This window comes from Lupinus angustifolius, unplaced genomic scaffold (assembly GCF_001865875.1).
Source record: "Lupinus angustifolius cultivar Tanjil unplaced genomic scaffold, LupAngTanjil_v1.0 Scaffold_359, whole genome shotgun sequence".
NCBI lineage: Eukaryota > Viridiplantae > Streptophyta > Magnoliopsida > Fabales > Fabaceae > Lupinus > Lupinus angustifolius.
Window position 1 is genome coordinate 147650 of NW_017727760.1, and position 27405 is coordinate 175054.

At 33.6% G+C, this 27405-nt stretch overlaps 1 pseudogene; it reads left to right on the top strand.

The window, feature by feature from the left end:
* The first annotated feature begins 12141 nt into the window (after positions 1-12141).
* Positions 12142-13052, top strand: LOC109341079 (annotated as a pseudogene).
* Positions 13053-27405: the final 14353 nt, after the last annotated feature.

Genomic DNA, 27405 nt, shown 5'->3' on the forward strand with positions numbered 1-27405 from the left:
AAAACTTACTTGAAATAAAAACTCTAAACTAAGAAATGAAGAAAGAACTCCAAAGAGAGGTTCCTAGTGAGAGATTTCCTTCTTTCAAGTGTTTTTGATCTTTTTAGTGTGTTTTTGTATATTTTTGCTCGAAGGAAATGGTCTCCTATTTATAGGGCTCAATGCCAGACTGTTGAGCTGCTTAGCTGGACCGCTAAGCAGCTGACCAAACCCTTCAACATGTGTTTGGTCCCTTGACCAAGTAGCTTAGTCACCTCCTTGTGCATGACTCATCAAAGCTAGTTGCGGGCTATGAGACCAACTATTGTGAGCTACTTCTGAAAAGCCTATGGTGGGCTACTTGAGGTGAGGTCATGGATGACTTCATGGTTTGCTTGATGGTTAAGTCAAGTCTGATGCACACCGCTCAACACACCTACTTCGCCGCTAAGCTGCTTGTTCAGCAGCTTCTGACCGTGCTGACTGGGACGTGGCTTGGTGCTTGCTGATCTGGTCAGGAGTCTGGTTCTCCGCTGAGCTGCTTGGTTGGACCGCTGAGCTGCTTGTTCAGCAGCTTGGTCTTGTGCCAAGCTCGTGTATGACCGTGTCAAGCAGATTTTTGACTGTGTCAGGTCTAGTCTGGTGATAGGCTGAGCGGCTAAGCGGGTCCGCTCAGCTGCCTGGTTGAGCAGTTTGGTCTAGGTCAAGCTGGTGGCCATGTCAAGCTGTTGGCCAGGTCAGCTCAGTGAGGCTTGTTCCACGCTTAGTGGTCTGGTTGAGCACCTTGATTTTTTGACTTTTTTGCTTTGTTGACCATGAATCTTTTTTTCTCTTATTTTCTTCATTTTAATTCCTACAAAATACATAAAAAGGAAATACAAACACAAATATACTAAATTGTAATATTTTATATAAAATGTATTGTTTTAAGTTGGTTTTTCTCAATTATGCTTAAGAATAGTGCCATAAAAGTGTATGATTTTTAGGTATGTTTGGCGCTTATCAAAGCCATAACTGAAAAACTGTTTTCATAAGCACATTAATCAATTAACTTGTTAGATAATCGATTAACATTTGTTACAAATCAGTTACATATAAAAGCTTTGATTTTAACAAATTTGCATAATTCATAGATTTCAACTTTTACACATTGAGAGAAAAAGAAAACCCAATATTCTCAAAGCTCCATTTTCAAAAGCATCTTGCTTATCTTTTAAAGATTTCATTCATAGTTTTCATAGAGAGAAAAGAGAGAGAAAAAAGAGAATTTCTTTTTAATCGTGCTGTAATTTTCATTCATTTGAAAAACCCGACATTAACTACACTTTTAGTTTAAGGCTAGTTGTGAGATCTCTGTTTAGGGTTGTAGAGCCGAATTTAGAGTTTCAATCAGTGCATTAAGTGTGCAAATAACTCGGCTATTGTCCAGTTATACAAGGATAGTTCTTGTGGTGTGTTTAGTATCATCACGTTAGAGACCTGGTTATCTTCACGAAGTAGGAAGTCTTGGATCGAGTGATACTTCGGCTGGGGCCAGATTCACGAACGGTGATAGTATCCTAGTAGACGTTTAGAGTGGTCAAACCGATCGTGTAGGCTCAACAGGTTCAAGAAATAAATGTCTTGATAGGTGTATTGGAAGAGTGCTAGTAATCAAACATTTATTTCTGATAGTGAAAAAAAATCTCCCGAGATCAGAAGGGGAGGCCTGAATGTAGTTTGCAAGTGGACCCGCAAACGAACTAGGATAAAAATCCTTGAGCACGTTTCTATTTCTATTTCTAAAGTCTAACATGTTAGTATCCTAGTAGGCCTGAATGTAGTTTGCAAGTTGCCTGAATGTAGATACCTAAAGTCTTATTTCTATTTTATGATGGACAAAATTGGAATAAGAAATCAAGTAGCATCACTCTTCATGGAAGGGTATGCATTTTTTATAAATAAGGGGTTATGGTCCCCAATTGTAGACAATCTTATGAGACAAATAACATAAGATACAAAGTCACTCTCTTCATCCCATTAGATGAGAAATTAAGGTTAAAGATGGTCTACAATTGGAAGGTCAAACAGCCTACATGTTCTACTATGAACATGCATTTGAATACAAGGATAAATGAGGACATTTACAACAAGGACAAAGGACATGAAGTTGAGGAACATATGACAAATGATGGTATAAAGTTAAATTCACCATATTCTCTACGAATATATTAAGGTACACTTCCACTCTAGTTTTATATTTCTTATCGATGATTTGACATGAAAGATTTTGACTATATTAGATGATAGTGTTCATCATCTTTAGTATGTATGTAGGATGTATCTTCAAGCATATAAAGTCTCTCACTATTAAAGTCTATATATTAAAGATATTTTCCTACAAGTGGTATGAGAGCATTTTCATGTCATGTCATTAGGAATAAGGCTTTGAGTTATAATGTAATCATATTTTGAGAATATGGATGATTTGTCCTTCTAAAAAATTCATTGTTATATAAAGATATCATATTATGATTAAACATGTTCTAGTTGTTTGTTTGTTAGAATCTTTATTTTACATCATGAAAACATGTTCTAGCTAATTGATTTAGTATCATTTTCATGAGAACATGAATTTTGGTTTTCATTCAAGTTGGCACAAGAAATATTTTTTCGCTATGATAGACAATCCTTAGAAAATAAACTATGTTTGTTTTGTGTAATTCTTAAAATGCTACTTTTTTGATCAAATTGAGTAATAGTGAAAATATTGCTCTTCAATTTGTTTGGTTCTAAATTCATGAATACTAGTATTAATTACTAATTAGAACCAGCAACATAATAGGTAATAAATCTGAGAGGTTTCAGTTGTTGCATGGTTGTGTAATGTAAAATCTTTATGAACAATATTATGTTCAATTATGAATTGCGGTTCTGTAATTGAAATATGGTTTAATTGCCAAAAGCATACAACAATTAGTGGTTGGACAATGTGTCCAATAATTCAAGTCTTGGGTTTTATAGCTACCGATAGCCTCTTCTAGGACTTGGTTGTCTAAAAAGGCTCAAAAGTCATCTAGTTGTAAAAACAAAAACAAAAATGAAACATTTAGTCAGTAGATGCATTGGTTGGGCATATTGTAACAACGCAGTCCCCGTGTTCTACACCCAACGGTTGTTATTTGGAATTTAAAGCCTAATAAAATGGTTTAATTGCCGAAACATTACAGTTCATGGTCATTAGTTGGACCGATTAGTTTAGATCTTGTCTAATGCACTGGGAGTGCAGTGTTGGAATCCTGTTGTTGTAGGTTTGGAAGTTTATTTATTTTTATCTTTCTTTACTTGGCAACAGTTTGATTAAAAAAAGGAAAGTTAAGAATTCAAGAAACTGGTCACGATTGGATATGAACCAGGTTCAATCTAGCTCTGAACTACATATCTATATACATGCGATAATATTCTATTAGGTAATGTCCACAAACATATTTATAGATTAATGATATTAAGGATTGGACTGATTATGGTAGTTGGGATATTCATGTCAAAGTTTGGCTTGTTTAAATACACAGCATTTTAATTAAGACACAACAACTTGAGGTGGAAATGAGAAACTGTTTCAGTATGCTATCATTGTTATTTGGTAACTTTGCATCCAAATTGTACGACATGAAAATATATATAATTTTTTGATTAAGAGTTCAATTAAATTCAAATAAATGAGTATATTTTGGATTATAAGATTGTTTGACACTTTAAGTGAACCTATTAAAATAAGAAGTCACCAATGTGATATTTCTGTGTAAATTGTTCATAATAAATGTCAAATGTTAGTGTGTATATTTATCCATGTGAATATTAATCGACCCAAAGAAAAATTATTATTTGGCCGAATTATATACACAGATGTGATGATAACCATATGATAATTATAATGATTCATATGTGAATAATAAATCAATCCAAAGAAGAGTTTATTATTTTACATGCATTATTATCAATGTTTGACCATTACAACAAGACTACTATTATTTGACAATTGATATGGAATATTAAACCAATTGTATGCTCGCAGTTTTATTGAATAGTGGTCGGTCCAAAGGAAGATTGTTATTTTGTCAAAATTACAAACATATTTGTGTTAATAAATATGTGATAATCATATAGTTTTCTATCTGAATAATAAGTCGGTCCAAAGAAAGACTTATTGTTTGACAAGACTGATTATCAATATGTTGGGAATGCTTGAAATATGTTATTGTATTAATCTCACATTGTCTAGTATCAGAATATAGTAGAATATCAATGTTATACATTGGACTCAAGTCCTTTGTTGTAATGTGCACCAGATATAAACACGAAATAGAAACATCCTATGGGCACGTGGGCCCATGGGTGTGCTAGGGTTTGTAGTCCTTATTCTCTAATAATATCTTGGTAGACGCTCAACGCTCCCAAGGATGTAGGCACAATTGACCGAACCCCGTTAACAAATTCTCTTGTTTCTTCTATTTATTCTATGCACATTATTTGATTGTTTGTGGCTAACGCTGCGCAACGATCGCTTCCGCTGCACCAACAATTGGTATCAGAGCCAATTGGTAGTTGGCTCTTAGCCCAGACGTCAATAATGACTAAAGAGGATGAAGGCGTGATGGCTAGACAAGGTGCGTCAAAGGTAATGGAAAAGATAGAGAAGATGAGTTGAAGGAGAAGGGAACATGGCGGAATTGTAGGGTGGGCGATGTATGTGTTGATCCAGAACCCCATAAGTTCATGTATTGGGTTAGGATCAAGGTGGAGATAGAGACAGAGGTGTTGAGTTAGATGCTGGAAATATCTCTTTAGATGTTGAGAGAGTGTTCTCATTGGAGATGAGAAAGAGAATATCGTAATGGCGTGTGTGAGACGTCATAGTGAAAGATATTAATTGTTAGCAGATCCACAAAAGCACAAGGGCGTTGGCTGACTTTGATGTAGGGTGTGACATGACATTGGCTTTAATGCAAGTTATAACACGAGCATTGGTAGAGATGTAGAGGTGTGATATGGGCATTGGCTTGGATGCAAGGATGTGACACAAACATTAGTTAGCATTGACACATGATGTGTGCTGTTGGCATACTCCTTATGGTGGAGTACGATAGTTCTTTTGAACTAGGATTGTCGGAGTAGACAATGGTTGTAGCGGTTGAGGCTTTCCAAGGAAGCTCTAAGATTCAGTTTGACTGAGTATTAAAGAGGACCATTGTTGGTGAACTTTTGTGTAGAGGTTCCAATATATCGAAAGACTTCTTAGCAATAGGTGGCTAGGCGGCGTGTTTCATTTGATAGCGGTACGGGAAGCTGCACTACAAGTTTGGAGAGTTAGGCTCTTGATAATATCGTCAAGGATACTCAGAAGGTCTATGCTGTAGGGGAGCAATTAAAGAGAATTAGACATTGAACAAGGTGGAGTCATATATTCGCTAAGGTGGAGATTCTTGTGTAGATTTTCTTAAGGAGCGAGATATTCGTCTATTTCAATTAAGGTGGAGATTGTTGGGAATGCTTGAAATATGTTATTGTATTAGTACCATATTGTCTAGTATCAGAATAGAGTAGAATATCAATGTTATACATTAGACTCATGTCATTTGTTATAATGTGCACTATATATAAGCACGAAATAGAAACACCCCATGGGCAGGTGGACCCATGGGCGTGCTAGGGTTTGTAATCCTTATTCTCTAATAATATCTTGGTAGCCGCTCAACCTCCCGAGGACTTAGGCACAATTGGCCGAACCCCGTTAACAAATTCTCTTGTTTCTTCTATTTATTCTATGCACATTATTTGATTGCTTGTGGCTAACGCTGCGCAACGATCACTTCCGCTGCACCAACACAATATTTGATTACTACATTGACTGTACCACTTACAAGTTAATATTTTTGTCCAAAGACTGAATATTAATGTTATGCTAGGTAACTCGTGGTATGCTCCCACCATTATTTGAATCTAAGGTTTAAAGTTAATTGTGAGTTTAATTGCAAGAATGATTACAATTTATTTTACTTTGTTCTATTGAATTCTCTGCTTTTATAATGTCTGCATATACATATTCTACAGTTTTCCTAAATTGCACTAACTTTAAGAATTAATGAGAGAACATTGTGTTTGTTCTTGAATGCATGAATCTAGACATTGCACTTTAGAAAGGAACAACTCATTAATTTTAAGGAAATTTCATTAAGGATAAAGAGAATTATGAGGAATGAGAATGTTCAAATAACATGAGTCTTATGTTCATTAGGTATGCAATTCTATGAACATTCATAAGTGCAATATTTTAAGAAGGAATTTTAAAGCTAAAGGTATATAGTAGATTCCTTATACATTAGCTAAGTGAGTTAATGTGTATATAAAGTTATGTACATCATGATATTGTGTACTTTGTTAGAATGCAGATATTTAAGTAATTCAGTAACCAATAATGGGAAGACATCCAATTAGGTTATAAAGAAGTTACAAAGAACAAAGAAGTTATGTTCACACACACATAAAGTGATTCAGTTAGAGATCATTAGGTATTGCTATTTAGTCTTGTTAGATGTCAATATAGTTGAAAATCCATGTAAGGCTATATCTGCCTATTAGATGGATGAGGAGCTATTTCAGAAAGTGTTAAGCAGACACTTCTAGTTTCGCCTATTATGGTAGTGATTTTCATAGCTTATTATGAAACATTAAATTATGGGATATTGTTATACAACTGTCACTTGACTGCTTATTTGGATATATTAAAAGACCATTAAAGTTATATTGTGACAAAAGGTTAGCACTGTTATATCCCGTTTAAGGAAACAATTCAGAGTGATCGAATGTCTATAGAGCATATTGACACAAACTCCAAGTTACAGATCTGCTCAGTAAAGATTTATCATCTAAGGTCTTCCACAAGTACAGGTGGACATCTAATGTGCTCCCCACAAGTACATTATTCATATGAGTATTGTATTATATGAGGATATTTCAATTCAGAGTTTGTATTTGAATGTTCTCTTTATATAGATATGTTTATGAATATGAATATATTTCTGCATAATAAGGTTTATGGTTCAGTTTCACTCTGAAATTTATTTATGGGATCTCACTAAAGTAAAGGAGGACCAGTTAAAATCGACATGTATAGATCACCTTCATGTGATTTTCATACTGCACATTTCATGATTAATCTAATGTTATTTAATTGTGTTAATATTAATGATCATTGATTGGTTTAATTATGATTGATATAACGAAAGCCGCTTTGATTCTATATATTAATATAATTAATGGACGAGATAAAGATATGTCTCAGGTTTATAATGACGTATTTTTGAGCTCATAAAGTCTAACACAATTTGTAAAATTACATATGTGACCAGTGGGAGATTGTAAGAATTTTTTGGTCCCACATGTAATGTTTAATTGTGGTTAGGGTCATTATTGTATGTAGCCAAATTAAAGTGACCTAATTCATGTAAGGTATATGACTATAAACATAATTGTCATGAAATTTATTGTGTAGATACCTAAAGTCTTATTTTATTTATGATTAGCAAATTTGGAATAAGAAATCAAGTATCACCACTCTTCACGGAAGGATATGCATTTCTTATAAATAAGGGGTTATGGTCCCCAATTGTAGACAATCTTATGAGACAAATAACATAAGATACAAAGTCACTCTCTTCATCCCATTAGAGGAGAAATTAGGGTTAAAGGTGGTCTACATTTGGAAGGCCAAACAACCTACATGTTCTACCATGAACATGCATTTGAATACAAGGATAAAGAAGGACATTCACAATAAGGACAAATGACATGAAGTTGATGAACATATGACAAATGATGGCATAAAGTTCAATTCACTATATTCTCTATGAATATATTAAGGTACACTTCCACTCTAGTTTTATACTTCTTCTCGATGATTTGACATGAAAGATCTTGACTATATTTGATGATAGTGTTCATCATCTTTAGTATGTATGTATGATGTATCTTCAAGCATATAAAGTATCTCCCACATTAAAGTCTAATTTTACATTGAAATTTTGGTTGCAGATCCTGGTAATGAGATGGTCATTTGATTTTACAGTTGAGTCTTAGGATCAGGATTTTTGTTTTATTTTCGTTTAAGATTATTGTGGTTTTTTTTGTAACTTCTGAGCATGGATATTTTTTTAGACAGTTATAAGAAATGAGATTTCTCAATGGTGTTGGCTATTGTCTATGAAGATTATGTATTTAATTACTATCAAGGAAGTGGACTTTTGTTTGTTATGTCTTAGTTTTTTTCTTTCTTCACCTAGATGCCTTGTGAACCTAATAGGAAGACCTAATTAAAATATATGCAATTTTGATTTTGTTCACTAATTTTTTAGTTTTAGTTCTTACATTATGATGTGCCAGTATCTCAATTGATTGCGTTATCAATAATGTAACATGATACCATATGATCTCGTTATCATTAAAATCAAAATAAATTATAGTAATGTATTTGAGCCTTTTATATATAAACAACTGTGGAAATGCTTCCTTTTCTCTTCAAACACGATGTTACCGTAGTGTTACAAATCCAAGTCGATCATGCTTGTAAAACCATGGTACTAGAGTACTAGACTAAAATGCATAATTTGGAATATTTTTAAATAAAGATAATGGTTTATTTAAACTCAGGGTGAGTATGAACTGAATTGGGTTGGATAAAGTTTGTTTTTTACCTTACCCTAATTATTAAAAGTTCGTTTTTAAATCCGAATTTGATCCTTGATTTCATACAACCCGATTATGTAAAGGTCCAATTAAGATCGGGTCAAAATAGAATGGGTTTGAGTTTGTCCCTTGGCACATTGAATTAAAGAAGTTAGCATGTTAAGATCTTAATTTTCAGAACATGGAAAAATAATATGTTCGGTACTATTTACTAATAGACAGAGCATATGGCACATTAAGCTTTTGTCTTTTAGATTCACCAATCCCTCCAATGAATAATATCAGTGATGATTCTTAACATACCAAGTCGAAGTAGTTTCCTTGGTCATCATGGACAGAGGGAAACCTTTGAGGGTCTTTAACACATGGACAAAAATAAAAAAACAAGTTTTCCGGGAGGAGCCATCTGTACACAGTTCAAATTAACTTGCGTTGTAAAAATAAAACCTGCATCATCTAAATTGTAACATGTTAAGTTAAATCTAACAATTCAAAATAGCTTTCCTGCCAGGGACATTTCGATGCAATGCAACAACTAGAGAAATGGCTAAAAGAGATAAACAGATAAGGTGAGTAAAGAAAATGCAATTGGGAGGAGGGATAAACAAACCTTGTATCATCAATGGACATATTTATGACAGGGGATAAACTTTATTTTCCGGTTTAGATCAATGTTAATGTGTGTAAATGCAATCAATCATACATTTATAACACATTGTGTTTACCTTTCTTCTGTAGTTGATGTAATTTATTACATCAAATAGTATTCAACAATATGTATTTTCTTCATTCTACATGAGAACTAAGATTTTGATTGTCATCCTATCCCTACAACTGATTCAAACTAGAGGAGTCAACTTCTTTGAACTCAATCTTAAAAATGAGATCAAAACAATTGTTCTCAAATAGCATAGTAAAAATGCCAAATTCATAAAATGGTGCATGCATCTAGAACACATAAAACTATAGGAGAGAGCAGCATAATATTAACCTGAAGAACACGTACTCTGATAGAGATGTTATTACCATCACACATGATGCTTCCTTTAGCACCAATTTAACATTGACATTGGTTTGCAATTTAGTGAGTTAACTTATTTCCACATGCTTTCTTGAATGGTTAAAACCTCTATGCATGTGCCTTTTAGAGTACTTCTAATCAGGTACTACATTTCCATTGCACCTCCATTTCTTTCTATTAGTTCTTTTATACATGTTTGGTCTTGAACCCATCATCATACTCAAATAATCAAAACCATGGCTACTGTATCCAATAATAGGAAGATGAATAAAAACAAAAAAATATTTTCTTACTGGTATTGTTAATAGCAATTAGTGAACCGTAAGATGGATGAAGCTAAATCTGAACATGCTTACATTGAAATAATATGAAGAATTATATAAGGGACATGTAGATTCAAGAGTTGGAATAATAAAATAAAAATGAGAAATACCTAGATGGCACAAAGGCAAAAACACCATGAGCATCTAAATATATTGAAAGTCAATCACTAACAATACATGAAAGTGAAAGTGAGGAAGGAGTGCCCTCAAGTGCAATGGATGTTGCTAACTTGCCTTGACTGATTCTTCATTTCTCCATTGTCTTCAATGGCTGCCACTTGAAGTGAAAAAGCGTACACCGTCACATACATGTATAGGACTTTAGTGTCTTCTGTCTTCAATGGGCACAACTTCAAACTAATAAAGTAATGATAGATAATTATATATAAAACGGGTTCGGGTGACCCTAGTACAAATCTTAACCAGTAGTCCGGTACGCACTTGGTGCTGTCTCACTTGAATTTTGACTAGCCAGTCCCTTTTCGTCACATTTAGCCGGGTTTAGCTCAACCCGAAACAAGTGCACTAAACCAATTTTTAAGGTAGGATCGGGTTCTACTTTCCCCTAATTCAAACCTTAGCTTCTGTTCCACTTCAATTTTTTGGGTTAATCTCATAGAGAGTAAGTTTTGAGCCCCATCAATTTTTTTTCTTTTTCTATAAAATCGTCTTTGTTTAGTCTTATGCAGTTAGGGATGGTAATGAGACGGAACAGAGTGGATAGTATTTTTTGTACCCATATCTATAATATTTCTGGGTATCCATGTAGATTACGAGTATATGTGGGTATCGAACATGATTTTAAGTTTAAATATATATTTATATATTTTGTAGTAATTAATATATAAAATAAAAATAAAGTAGATAATATATAATTATAAAATAAAAAATTTAATATATATATATATAAAATATTTAATTAAAAAATAAATTTATAATACTCGTGTACACTAAGGATAAGATTATAATACCCATTAACACCTATAAACTATTTTTATGGTACCCATTATAAGTATTTTAGGTATACCATGAGGACAAATATTTTTACAATCTCTATACCTAATGGAAGAATTTATAGAATATATTATTAGTCGAAAATATAAAGATTCAAGCTTGTTCAAATATGTTCAAATTGATTTTTTTTGGACATTGTAAATTGGTCATCTGTTATTTCACCAACTTGGTCGTAGCCATTCTATGTGATTACGAGTTCTATACATTTCATATTATTACTTAATTGTTATTATTCATCAATTATATGACTCTCCATCCAATTACTGTCCTATATCATTATAATTCTCTACAAATTCGAAGTACCAACTATTGTATCACGAAAAGGTAGTTCAATATGATTTTACTTTACTGATAGTTATAGTAATGAGTGGTTTCTATAGCAATTTAGGAAATTCGAAAACCTTTGACGATTTCAGATTGTGGACATTTGTGGTCTATTATACCACACTTGTGTTCAACATATAATTTCGACGACTCCCAAAACGTTGACGATATCCTTTACAACAAGGGTAAAGATGTTAAGTGGAGCCAAGTCTTAATGATCATGTGATGATATGTAAAGCGAAAAACCCGTTTTGAATGCCATGGTGTTTGTGAAGATCGGCAAGGTTGGTAAAAAGTGGAAATGGGGGATTGAATTGGAGGCCGAATTAGACAAACTCAAGTTTGTTCCGAACACCACTCACATTGCTCGAGCTTTGAAAGTTGTATGATTCAATGCTGCTTTCAATTCAAGGTCTTCAAGAAATGAAAGATGGAGATTTCAGGCTAGGTTTAAACATCTTTGCATCACTAGTAGGTTCAATGGGGAATGCGAGGAGATTGGACAATGCCATGAAGGTTTGCATTGAGATGTGAGGTTATTAGTACAGGACACATGCCTAACTTTGGATTAAACACATTGATCATTGAGTCCATGCAAAGTTTGGGAAACTCGACATTGATGATATGCCTGCATTTTCTAATTTGGAGAAGCTTTTTTTTATAGGCAAATGTTAATAATTGTACTGGGTGAAATTCGAACCCTCAACCTCTTTATTACTTCATTCCTTAAACCCTTTACCCTAGTTACTTGACCACTATATGACTCTCCTGATATGGAGAAGGTTGGAATTATTCCTATCCACTCCATATGCGTATGCTTGTCTATTGGAAATGTATGTTGCATATGGACAAATAAACCGTGCCATGAAGTTGTATAATTCAATGACTAATGCAAGTTTAAGGCTTGGCCTAAGCACATACTGTTCTTTTGACATTACTGGCTGATAAGAAGTTGGTCGATGTGGCTGCCAAAATTCTGCTTGACATGAAGGCCATGGGATATTCAGTAGATGTCACAACTAGTGATGTTTTGATGGTGTATATTAAGATTCAGAGGATCTTGCTATAAGGCGGTTGTGATTCATGGGTTCATCAGTGATTCGAACCAATAATTTTATGAGAATAAAGTATCTCCATAGACCAGGATTTAAGTATATATCGTGATTTTTGTGGTCGGAGGAAATGACATACTTCTTGATGTTAGAAAATATTTTATTCTCTAATTGTATAATCAGACATTTGTTTGAGTCATGCATGAAGAATGACTTGTTCTAGACAAATAAGCCTCTTCTTGAAAATATGTTAACTTTGATGCAAAAGTTGACTTGATCCTCAATACCTCCATTTTAGCCGATCTTGTTAGGTGAAAAGACGAAAAGAATTAGATGAAGCACTCGATCTCTATCCTTAGTACTACCAACTACCAAGCAAAGTGGATAACCGATGATATCCTTTGTCTAGGTTTTCTTTCAAGATATTGATTACGAATTAGAGGAAGGTGCTGCAAAGTACTTTGTGAATGTTCTTCTCAATTACCTAGTTCTTACGGGGCAAATATATTGTGGAAGGTTGCACATGAGAATAAACTTTTTTCCATAAAGCCTATATATATGAATTACGAATCTAGGCACCAAAATGCCAAGATACCTCATTACCTGGACCCATTCTAAAGTGAATCCTTTTGGGAAAGGTTCTTTGCACAATCTATCTTGATTGGTGTTTAGCCAAGATCACGGTTGAGTTGATCTTTTGTTAAAGAGTAAGCAACAGAATTGAATAAGTAAGATAAAAGAAGATAAAATAGACTTGAGGTGATAGGTGCCACAATACTTTGAGGTGTTGATAAGTCAAAGTGATACTCGCCAGAAGAACTTGGTTCTTGATAAGAACTTCTAATCTTGGTTCAACCAAGAAGGTTTGGAGAATGCTCTCACAAGGAATTAATCCTCAATTCAATATGAATTATACTAAACTTAACTTGTTTATTTCATTATGAAATGCATACATATATAATGCTGAGCCAAGCTTGGCTCCCATGTAAAAACCAAGAGTAAAAACATGACTTAAAAGCCTAAGTAAAGATAGCCCAACATTGGACACCTTTTGGCTTATGAATCTACTCCTAAACTAGACTAAATTTGGTTGACAACTTGTATAGCACATATTATTCCTGTGCTTTATTACATTAAAAGAAAAATATTAAGACTTAGGCATAGGATGCCATTGTTGCCACGATTGAGCCTTGGGTAGCATAGGATTTCATTCTTCATTAAGTTCACGACTCCATATTAAGTCACATGGTGAATGAAACTTAATGCCTTCATAATGCTCCACGACAAGACTTGATGAGCTTCATAGGATTCTCAAACTCTTTGAAGGCTTGGTCCACAATTTAGCACACGGTGGAATTTGGAGTTATTGACTCCATAATGGCACACGAGTGAATTAGTTCTTGGCATAGGAATCTTCTTGTCCAAGGAGAGAATTCCCTCGGTTGAGTGTTGGTTTTTTGGGAATTAAATGGCCTAGGATGCCGTTGATGTGAGTTTGTCCAGTAAGCCAAACTCCCAACGACTAGAATGTGGCCATAAAGCACCATTAATGCATACTTTAAAGCCTCCAACGTGCACTTGGAATTTCTCTCGAACAAATTTGCTCCAACAACTCTGAAAATGACTTAAGATGCTGATTGATGACTTGTGCCCAACGGTCCAGACAAGGGGTTAAGACACCATTAATACTCCATTTAAGTCATCCTCAGTCAATTTATTTATTCCCACAGACATTTCCCTTCCAACGACTATATTAGTCCTTATTTACCTTCCAAATAACATTACACAAAGTTAGAGAAATGTTGGAACACGAAAAATAAAAGTTGGTCCAAACAATAAAGTGTCGGTTACACTTTTAGACTTGTTTTAAGTCACACGAGCCATTTTTCATACCATGCATTATTTATGGGCAGATTTAATAAATAAACTCTAAAATTAACTAAACTAAGTGTTGGTCAAAACTTGACCCATACAATTATTGCTAAAATAAAAATGTTCCATGCCAAACATGTTGGCTATGCCTTACTCGGGTAAGCTACGCCTAGCGCCTGATGCGGCAAGCTAGGCACATGCGCCTCGGTCACATTTCCTGGCTAGGCCAGATTGGCCCTGCACTTGGTGCGCTAGGATGCTTGTCTCAGTCAGACTTGGTGCCTGATGCACCTGGCCTTGTGCCACAGTTAGAATTTCCTCGGCCAAGCTTGGTGCCTGATGCACCTGGCCCCATGCTAGGGTTAGATTTAGCGCTTTGGCTAGGCCCTTGGCTTGTCTCGTGCACGTGACCTGGTCCATTCTTGGCTCGGTTAGAACCATGGACCAAGATGCTATTGAGCATCTTTCCACCCCTTGGGGTAACTTTGGCTCACCATCATGGATCAACCCTATGAGTTGTCCAAGGGCATTTTGAGCCTTTTTTCTGGTGCCCTAGTCATAGGGCCACTTCTGCCTTCAAAGCCATCATAGTCAAGATTGGTCTCTTTGGGTATTGCATCACATTCATTAAGAAATTTCAATATCTTCGGTCCAAATACTTGTGTATCATAAAACAGGAACCAAACACAACCTATTACATGTTTTATTAGCAGGTTTGACTCCATTGGCATCCATATCTATCACATATATGACCATGGATTAAAAAACATAATTAAAAGGAACTAACATAAATAGGATTTAAAATTAGGACCAAATATACTAACTTTTTGCCAGATATATTTAAGTGTGAAGTCCCATTTTAGAGAACGTGATTAGTAAAAATGTTTATAAATAAAAAATATTCATAAAATCATAGCCTTAAAACTTTGGTTCAAGATGAAATGTATTACTTATAAGTGGATATTCAATCTCCCCTAATCCGATAACATTAATTCTTCCCCTAGTAGGAACTCTCCAATCACAAGTCCCAACAAGTAGTCACCTTAACTGAATCATATTTGTAATGGAGATGAAACTAAAATCAGCCTACTTTATTTGGGCTAACTTACTTAACTCATTTGATAAATATTTTGTTTGTCCCACTTTAATTGTCACATAAATATTTTTATGCTTTTTCGTTTGCCACTTTTAAGAAATCAAGTTTTATTAATACTTTTCTATTTTTCTCATTTTTTTTTGCATTAAATAGAGTGTGATAATGGTATAAGTTATTAGGAATAATATAATCAAAATATATTATTCTATACTGGTAATCAACGTGTTAATGTGTATATTTTACGCTAAAGTGATAATTAAAATGATAAAAATAAAGTACACCTGAGCCCACTCTTTCCCTCATCATGGAAGGAAGTCTCCATTGAAATCTATAAGTAGCCTACTAGAACGCATGTGGGAAATTATGATTCTATATTTTCTTTAGAATTATCAAGGGTATTTCTCATCCTATAGGTGAAGAATTAACCCCTGTCAGAGTATGCCATTATCCCTTCTAATAAGTATTCTTCTTAAAAATTAATCCTTAACCTTTTGGTCTTTCTGAAGATCTAGCATGAACTTATAAATTATAATTTTATATGATAATACATTAATTGAATTGTGAAATTTGTTAGTATTTTATTGGGCATTTGCAAATACTTGGGACGTCTACAACCAATCCCATCTGCATTTTATAAATTTTTACCTTTGAGTAAATAGTTTGTCATGGGTTGTTTGAAAGTCGTCTTATAGTGTTCATAACACAAATAGTGAAATAAATACAGATCTATTTGTATCTAAAATTATATAATAAAAATTTGCATATAAAATGCGTACGCGATTGTAGTTCTTGAATCTTTAAAGTTGTTCTTCAAAATTATGAAGACTTTATGTGTGTATCCACACCGATGTGAAATAGATCTTGCTCTTGACCTTGACACAATTTTGATTAAGACACCAAAATCACCAAAAGGAAGAAAAACAAAGAAGACCTTGAAGACTTAAAAGACAAGCTTTCAAGAACAAGAAGTTACTGTATAACCTTCTAAGATATGTATTTCTTTCTTAAATCTTTAATTATGTTTAATCATAATACTCAAGTGATGAAACCTTTTTGAAACATATTTAAACTTAGAATCAAATGAACTAATTTTTCAGAAGTTAAGTAACAAATTACTTGACATGAGTAACAAGTTAGTGGACCTGAGTAACAAGTTACTTGAACTAAGTAACATGTTACTAGGATTGAGTAACAAGTTACCCAAACTGAGTAAATATGTCACCCTACACTTTTAACACAGAGTAACCGATTACTCAATAGGAGTAATTGCTTACTCATTTGGATATAATGTTTGAGTAATCAGTTATCCATTAGAGTAATCGGTTGCTAAGAGCTGTTACACGAGATTTTCAAATCTAAAATGAACAACTTTCAACCAAAACGAATGGGTTTCATTCCAATCAACTTCTACCTTCACTTAGAGGTATGATGGCAGGTTTGAAGTCTATTTAAAGGGATTTAAACACCCATAATCCATACATACTTTCAGAATAACTTCCATATCAATGTTTCATATCATTTTTATACTTTGTTCATGCAACTTTGTGTTAAATTTTCAATTTTTTTTTGAAGTTGTTGTCAAGTGTTTTTCTAAGTTTTCATACATTAAAAATACTTGAGCATTATGTGTTAATCATAATGAAGGACATAAGAATTGCAAGTTTAGAATTATCATATCATCGAAGGAATCTTATCCTAGTCACGTTCCTCATACTTTGTAAAGCTGCTATAAGCTTTTCACCATAGGGTGTGGTGGAAAAAGGAAGAGAGATACTTAGTAGATGTGTTCTACTAAGTGGTTAGTCGGGGTGAGATTTAGAATTACAACTCATCAAATTAGTAAAATCTCTTATGTGGCGAGAGGATTGAACATGCTTCAAGTGGACAAGAAGGTGAACCATGATAAAAACTGGTGTATCTTTATTTGTTCCATACTCTTTACTTTTATTTCTATACTTTGTTTTCCAGCAACTTATATTTCCGTTGCACTAAACACTTATTTCTTAAAGTTGCAAACAATATCCAATTGTCCAAAAAACTAATTCAACCTTCTTAATTTGCCATCTTATACTTACAATTGGATCCATAGCTTAGGTTGGGTATGATACTTGAGATTACATGTGTGCAACATGGTATAGTTTTGATGAAGACAAGGATACAAAGGCAAGCTTGAAGACAAAGACAACTTAACAAAAAACAAAGCCACGATTCAAAGCGTCAACATCAAGGAAGACTTAGGTTAAGTATTTTATTTCATTAGATTCTTAAGATGTTTGCTTAGAAGGAGTCTACGCTAGGTGAACTAGAATGAGAGTATCACAAAAGTAAAATTGAACAACTTAAAATAAGAGACTTGCATTCACAAAAACATGATTATTCATCCTCATATTGATTTTATCACATCAAAAAGTTATATCTTTTGAAAATCATATATCATACATTCATATATCATGTAGAAGGTTCATCATATATAAAAGAAACTACTTTTCAACACAATTAATCGATTATATCATGAATTAATCGATAAAATGCTAATGAGAACCCATTAATCGATTAAGTATGGGTTTAATCGATTAATAGAGTTACAATAGCTAAATATTTTAATTTATGGACATCTTTAATCGACTAAGAGATGCTTTAATCAATTAATCAATGCTGAAATCAGTTTCATATAAAAAACTAAAATTTTCTCACTTGCTCATAATAAATCAAGGCTAAAACAATTTCAGAGCTAAAATTTTCAAATAAATTTTGAGCGAAATTAGTGTCGTGTGAAAAGTCTTTTAGTTTTCTTGATACATGATAGAAAGATAGGGTAGTTTCAAATGAGAATTATCATCTTGTGCATTAATATTTAGAACCAAATTTCAAAAACCTAGATAAATTGCACAATTTTCTATTCAGTCTTTTGTGAGATTTTCATTCAAGCTTTTAGTGTTGATTCTGGATTGTTAGATTAGCACGATTAAGGTGCAATAACAACTTGTAAACTTGTGACATTTTTCTTAAGTTCTCTTGGTGCATTAGTGTTACCATGTAATAGAGAATTGAGTTGTAATTCCTAGCTAAGGTTAGGTTGAGTATTCATTGATACAAGGGTCTTAGAAGTGAGTTAGGATAGGCTGGGGCTAGAATCATAGGTTTTGAGGATTATCCATAGAGGGTTGAGGGTCTAACTGATCAGGGATCTCCATAGTCCGAGAAAGAAGTCTTGTATTGTTTGGAAGTGTGTTTTCTAAAATATTTGACTTTAATTAGTGAAGAAAAATCTCCCAAGATCAGAAGAGGGGGCATGGATGTAGTTTGAAAGTGGACTCGCAAATGAACCAGGATAAAATCAGCGTCCCAAGCTTTCTTTCCCTTATATTTTAATTTATGTCATCTTATGATTTGTTTATCTAGAATTAATTTGCTTATTGAGTTTACTCATTACTCTGATTCTATGATATTAGTTATGAGTAAATTCGGTAAGTCTTGCATGTGAATTGATTGAAATTTCGAATACCTTTTTGCTCAAGAAATCCTATTTTTCAAGAAAGAAAAGAACATGATTAATCGATTAACATTGTGTATAATTAATTAAATCGTGTTGTCATTAATTTATTAAGAGTCTGTATAATCGATTAAACTAGTAATTTTCTAAATATCTTATTGAATCGAAAAAGTGGCTATAATATACTGCTACACCTATACACCCCCTTTAGATGACCGTAAGTCCATGTTATCCAACAATATTCCCTAGATCCAATACTCTAATATTGCCTCTAAATCATTTTTGGGAAAATTCTATGACTTCTAGAAGATCATAAAAGGAACCTTCTTAGAATCTCATGATCTTGATATATGAAACACGATTGAAGAAGGACCTTATATACCCTTCATTGTAATCAATGGTGTAAGGGACACAAAACCATAATCTACCTGGAGCGATGATGATAATAAAAAGGTGAAATATGACCTTAAGGCTAAAAACATCATTACTTCAGCCTTAGGAATTGATGAGTTCTTTAGGATATCTAATTGCAAGTCTACAAAAGAAATGTGGTATACCTTATAGACCACTCATGAGGGAAATAAGGAAGTGAAGCGTTCTAGAATCAATACTCTTTCTCAAGAGTACAGATGTTCCACATGAAACATGGAGAAAAAAATACTTGATCTCCATAAACGGTTCACTAACCTTACAAACCATTTGATTGTCCTAGGCAAAGTGTTGTCAAATAGTGACTAAGGTTGAAAGTCCTTAGGTCCCATACAAGAACTTGACAACCCAAAGTGATATCCATATCCGAAAAGAAAAGCCTTTCTAAAATGTCATTGGCTAATCTTTTTGGAGATTTACTAATAGGGCAACTAACAACTGCACAATTTCATCATCAAGTAATAAAAAATATCGATCACACGAGGATTGGAAAGTTCTTTCATTTCTATCAATTAATTATACTTAACTCATAAAAGATAAAACTGAATTGAGAAAAATGTAGTATTTGGCAATAACAATTATGAAAGAAGTAAAAGAATTGAGATATATATTAGGAAGAGTTCTCAAGATAAGGGTTGCTGCCTTTTACATTCGCAAATCCATACCACCTTTTGGCTTATGAATCTACTCCTAAACTAGACTAAATTTGGTTGACAACTTGTATAGCACATATTATTCCTGTGCTTTATTACATTAAAAGAAAAATATTAAGACTTAGGCATAGGATGCCATTGTTGCCACGATTGAGCCTTGGGTAGCATAGGATTTCATTCTTCATTAAGTTCACGACTCCATATTAAGTCACATGGTGAATGAAACTTAATGCCTTCATAATGCTCCACGACAAGACTTGATGAGCTTCATAGGATTCTCAAACTCTTTGAAGGCTTGGTCCACAATTTAGCACACGGTGGAATTTGGAGTTATTGACTCCATAATGGCACACGAGTGAATTAGTTCTTGGCATAGGAATCTTCTTGTCCAAGGAGAGAATTCCCTCGGTTGAGTGTTGGTTTTTTGGGAATTAAATGGCCTAGGATGCCGTTGATGTGAGTTTGTCCAGTAAGCCAAACTCCCAACGACTAGAATGTGGCCATAAAGCACCATTAATGCATACTTTAAAGCCTCCAACGTGCACTTGGAATTTCTCTCGAACAAATTTGCTCCAACAACTCTGAAAATGACTTAAGATGCTGATTGATGACTTGTGCCCAACGGTCCAGACAAGGGGTTAAGACACCATTAATACTCCATTTAAGTCATCCTCAGTCAATTTATTTATTCCCACAGACATTTCCCTTCCAACGACTATATTAGTCCTTATTTACCTTCCAAATAACATTACACAAAGTTAGAGAAATGTTGGAACACGAAAAATAAAAGTTGGTCCAAACAATAAAGTGTCGGTTACACTTTTAGACTTGTTTTAAGTCACACGAGCCATTTTTCATACCATGCATTATTTATGGGCAGATTTAATAAATAAACTCTAAAATTAACTAAACTAAGTGTTGGTCAAAACTTGACCCATACAATTATTGCTAAAATAAAAATGTTCCATGCCAAACATGTTGGCTATGCCTTACTCGGGTAAGCTACGCCTAGCGCCTGATGCGGCAAGCTAGGCACATGCGCCTCGGTCACATTTCCTGGCTAGGCCAGATTGGCCCTGCACTTGGTGCGCTAGGATGCTTGTCTCAGTCAGACTTGGTGCCTGATGCACCTGGCCTTGTGCCACAGTTAGAATTTCCTCGGCCAAGCTTGGTGCCTGATGCACCTGGCCCCATGCTAGGGTTAGATTTAGCGCTTTGGCTAGGCCCTTGGCTTGTCTCGTGCACGTGACCTGGTCCATTCTTGGCTCGGTTAGAACCATGGACCAAGATGCTATTGAGCATCTTTCCACCCCTTGGGGTAACTTTGGCTCACCATCATGGATCAACCCTATGAGTTGTCCAAGGGCATTTTGAGCCTTTTTTCTGGTGCCCTAGTCATAGGGCCACTTCTGCCTTCAAAGCCATCATAGTCAAGATTGGTCTCTTTGGGTATTGCATCACATTCATTAAGAAATTTCAATATCTTCGGTCCAAATACTTGTGTATCATAAAACAGGAACCAAACACAACCTATTACATGTTTTATTAGCAGGTTTGACTCCATTGGCATCCATATCTATCACATATATGACCATGGATTAAAAAACATAATTAAAAGGAACTAACATAAATAGGATTTAAAATTAGGACCAAATATACTAACTTTTTGCCAGATATATTTAAGTGTGAAGTCCCATTTTAGAGAACGTGATTAGTAAAAATGTTTATAAATAAAAAATATTCATAAAATCATAGCCTTAAAACTTTGGTTCAAGATGAAATGTATTACTTATAAGTGGATATTCAATCTCCCCTAATCCGATAACATTAATTCTTCCCCTAGTAGGAACTCTCCAATCACAAGTCCCAACAAGTAGTCACCTTAACTGAATCATATTTGTAATGGAGATGAAACTAAAATCAGCCTACTTTATTTGGGCTAACTTACTTAACTCATTTGATAAATATTTTGTTTGTCCCACTTTAATTGTCACATAAATATTTTTATGCTTTTTCGTTTGCCACTTTTAAGAAATCAAGTTTTATTAATACTTTTCTATTTTTCTCATTTTTTTTTGCATTAAATAGAGTGTGATAATGGTATAAGTTATTAGGAATAATATAATCAAAATATATTATTCTATACTGGTAATCAACGTGTTAATGTGTATATTTTACGCTAAAGTGATAATTAAAATGATAAAAATAAAGTACACCTGAGCCCACTCTTTCCCTCATCATGGAAGGAAGTCTCCATTGAAATCTATAAGTAGCCTACTAGAACGCATGTGGGAAATTATGATTCTATATTTTCTTTAGAATTATCAAGGGTATTTCTCATCCTATAGGTGAAGAATTAACCCCTGTCAGAGTATGCCATTATCCCTTCTAATAAGTATTCTTCTTAAAAATTAATCCTTAACCTTTTGGTCTTTCTGAAGATCTAGCATGAACTTATAAATTATAATTTTATATGATAATACATTAATTGAATTGTGAAATTTGTTAGTATTTTATTGGGCATTTGCAAATACTTGGGACGTCTACAACCAATCCCATCTGCATTTTATAAATTTTTACCTTTGAGTAAATAGTTTGTCATGGGTTGTTTGAAAGTCGTCTTATAGTGTTCATAACACAAATAGTGAAATAAATACAGATCTATTTGTATCTAAAATTATATAATAAAAATTTGCATATAAAATGCGTACGCGATTGTAGTTCTTGAATCTTTAAAGTTGTTCTTCAAAATTATGAAGACTTTATGTGTGTATCCACACCGATGTGAAATAGATCTTGCTCTTGACCTTGACACAATTTTGATTAAGACACCAAAATCACCAAAAGGAAGAAAAACAAAGAAGACCTTGAAGACTTAAAAGACAAGCTTTCAAGAACAAGAAGTTACTGTATAACCTTCTAAGATATGTATTTCTTTCTTAAATCTTTAATTATGTTTAATCATAATACTCAAGTGATGAAACCTTTTTGAAACATATTTAAACTTAGAATCAAATGAACTAATTTTTCAGAAGTTAAGTAACAAATTACTTGACATGAGTAACAAGTTAGTGGACCTGAGTAACAAGTTACTTGAACTAAGTAACATGTTACTAGGATTGAGTAACAAGTTACCCAAACTGAGTAAATATGTCACCCTACACTTTTAACACAGAGTAACCGATTACTCAATAGGAGTAATTGCTTACTCATTTGGATATAATGTTTGAGTAATCAGTTATCCATTAGAGTAATCGGTTGCTAAGAGCTGTTACACGAGATTTTCAAATCTAAAATGAACAACTTTCAACCAAAACGAATGGGTTTCATTCCAATCAACTTCTACCTTCACTTAGAGGTATGATGGCAGGTTTGAAGTCTATTTAAAGGGATTTAAACACCCATAATCCATACATACTTTCAGAATAACTTCCATATCAATGTTTCATATCATTTTTATACTTTGTTCATGCAACTTTGTGTTAAATTTTCAATTTTTTTTTGAAGTTGTTGTCAAGTGTTTTTCTAAGTTTTCATACATTAAAAATACTTGAGCATTATGTGTTAATCATAATGAAGGACATAAGAATTGCAAGTTTAGAATTATCATATCATCGAAGGAATCTTATCCTAGTCACGTTCCTCATACTTTGTAAAGCTGCTATAAGCTTTTCACCATAGGGTGTGGTGGAAAAAGGAAGAGAGATACTTAGTAGATGTGTTCTACTAAGTGGTTAGTCGGGGTGAGATTTAGAATTACAACTCATCAAATTAGTAAAATCTCTTATGTGGCGAGAGGATTGAACATGCTTCAAGTGGACAAGAAGGTGAACCATGATAAAAACTGGTGTATCTTTATTTGTTCCATACTCTTTACTTTTATTTCTATACTTTGTTTTCCAGCAACTTATATTTCCGTTGCACTAAACACTTATTTCTTAAAGTTGCAAACAATATCCAATTGTCCAAAAAACTAATTCAACCTTCTTAATTTGCCATCTTATACTTACAATTGGATCCATAGCTTAGGTTGGGTATGATACTTGAGATTACATGTGTGCAACATGGTATAGTTTTGATGAAGACAAGGATACAAAGGCAAGCTTGAAGACAAAGACAACTTAACAAAAAACAAAGCCACGATTCAAAGCGTCAACATCAAGGAAGACTTAGGTTAAGTATTTTATTTCATTAGATTCTTAAGATGTTTGCTTAGAAGGAGTCTACGCTAGGTGAACTAGAATGAGAGTATCACAAAAGTAAAATTGAACAACTTAAAATAAGAGACTTGCATTCACAAAAACATGATTATTCATCCTCATATTGATTTTATCACATCAAAAAGTTATATCTTTTGAAAATCATATATCATACATTCATATATCATGTAGAAGGTTCATCATATATAAAAGAAACTACTTTTCAACACAATTAATCGATTATATCATGAATTAATCGATAAAATGCTAATGAGAACCCATTAATCGATTAAGTATGGGTTTAATCGATTAATAGAGTTACAATAGCTAAATATTTTAATTTATGGACATCTTTAATCGACTAAGAGATGCTTTAATCAATTAATCAATGCTGAAATCAGTTTCATATAAAAAACTAAAATTTTCTCACTTGCTCATAATAAATCAAGGCTAAAACAATTTCAGAGCTAAAATTTTCAAATAAATTTTGAGCGAAATTAGTGTCGTGTGAAAAGTCTTTTAGTTTTCTTGATACATGATAGAAAGATAGGGTAGTTTCAAATGAGAATTATCATCTTGTGCATTAATATTTAGAACCAAATTTCAAAAACCTAGATAAATTGCACAATTTTCTATTCAGTCTTTTGTGAGATTTTCATTCAAGCTTTTAGTGTTGATTCTGGATTGTTAGATTAGCACGATTAAGGTGCAATAACAACTTGTAAACTTGTGACATTTTTCTTAAGTTCTCTTGGTGCATTAGTGTTACCATGTAATAGAGAATTGAGTTGTAATTCCTAGCTAAGGTTAGGTTGAGTATTCATTGATACAAGGGTCTTAGAAGTGAGTTAGGATAGGCTGGGGCTAGAATCATAGGTTTTGAGGATTATCCATAGAGGGTTGAGGGTCTAACTGATCAGGGATCTCCATAGTCCGAGAAAGAAGTCTTGTATTGTTTGGAAGTGTGTTTTCTAAAATATTTGACTTTAATTAGTGAAGAAAAATCTCCCAAGATCAGAAGAGGGGGCATGGATGTAGTTTGAAAGTGGACTCGCAAATGAACCAGGATAAAATCAGCGTCCCAAGCTTTCTTTCCCTTATATTTTAATTTATGTCATCTTATGATTTGTTTATCTAGAATTAATTTGCTTATTGAGTTTACTCATTACTCTGATTCTATGATATTAGTTATGAGTAAATTCGGTAAGTCTTGCATGTGAATTGATTGAAATTTCGAATACCTTTTTGCTCAAGAAATCCTATTTTTCAAGAAAGAAAAGAACATGATTAATCGATTAACATTGTGTATAATTAATTAAATCGTGTTGTCATTAATTTATTAAGAGTCTGTATAATCGATTAAACTAGTAATTTTCTAAATATCTTATTGAATCGAAAAAGTGGCTATAATATACTGCTACACCTATACACCCCCTTTAGATGACCGTAAGTCCATGTTATCCAACAATATTCCCTAGATCCAATACTCTAATATTGCCTCTAAATCATTTTTGGGAAAATTCTATGACTTCTAGAAGATCATAAAAGGAACCTTCTTAGAATCTCATGATCTTGATATATGAAACACGATTGAAGAAGGACCTTATATACCCTTCATTGTAATCAATGGTGTAAGGGACACAAAACCATAATCTACCTGGAGCGATGATGATAATAAAAAGGTGAAATATGACCTTAAGGCTAAAAACATCATTACTTCAGCCTTAGGAATTGATGAGTTCTTTAGGATATCTAATTGCAAGTCTACAAAAGAAATGTGGTATACCTTATAGACCACTCATGAGGGAAATAAGGAAGTGAAGCGTTCTAGAATCAATACTCTTTCTCAAGAGTACAGATGTTCCACATGAAACATGGAGAAAAAAATACTTGATCTCCATAAACGGTTCACTAACCTTACAAACCATTTGATTGTCCTAGGCAAAGTGTTGTCAAATAGTGACTAAGGTTGAAAGTCCTTAGGTCCCATACAAGAACTTGACAACCCAAAGTGATATCCATATCCGAAAAGAAAAGCCTTTCTAAAATGTCATTGGCTAATCTTTTTGGAGATTTACTAATAGGGCAACTAACAACTGCACAATTTCATCATCAAGTAATAAAAAATATCGATCACACGAGGATTGGAAAGTTCTTTCATTTCTATCAATTAATTATACTTAACTCATAAAAGATAAAACTGAATTGAGAAAAATGTAGTATTTGGCAATAACAATTATGAAAGAAGTAAAAGAATTGAGATATATATTAGGAAGAGTTCTCAAGATAAGGGTTGCTGCCTTTTACATTCGCAAATCCATACTTTCGCTCCTTTTCATGAAATTCAAGTTGTGAGGGTGAATATATCTTTCATATGTGTCATCCTCTCTTGAGCTTTGACAATGTATTAAATAGAAGTTGCACATACTCTCATGATACGGTTGTCAATTGAACCGTATACTTGGATCTTTCAATCCAACTTCTTTGTAGCAACCGAAGGCGAATTCCAAAAAACCGCCAAGAATTCTAGGACTACTCTCAGGAATTAGGATGCACGTTTGAATAACTTAATGATCAAATAGTTGGGCTCACCTCTTGGTCATTCCCCAATATTTCTAAGAGGTGCAACTTTGATGGGTAGACAACTCCCACAAATAAAACACAGTGAATCAAATCACTACACTCAATGAAAAAGAAGTAAAAAAAAATGTTTATTGAATGTAAAAGGGTATGACCCCTATCCTAGAAACAACAAGAATTACTTACTCTTACACTCCTGTAGCCTTGTAAGTTGGGGATGAAATTTGTCAATTCCCACACGTCCGTGGGTCCATGCACGGCCTGACCGTGGGTCCATGCAGGGCCTAACCATGTCACGTGCCTTCACTTTTTGTCGCTTTTTGACTTCCTTTCGTCATTCAATTGGCCTTCCCATGGTCTCAACAACTATTTCCTTTCTTCTTACATCCAATCTTTGCTCTTTTTATCTTGAATCGATTTATCCTACACAACACAACAAAAAACACACGCTCAATCCGAACAAAGAAAAATATTGGCTAAAAACTATATGTTGGGTATAAGCAGGTCTGAATACGCCTAGAAGGGGGGGGGGATGAATAGGTTTTGAAGATCACTTACTCCACTTTTCTTATATTTTGTTTAAAACAGAAAGTTACTACACTTAACCGATTAAGCTTGGTATTAATCGATTATTCCGTGCTAGATTTAA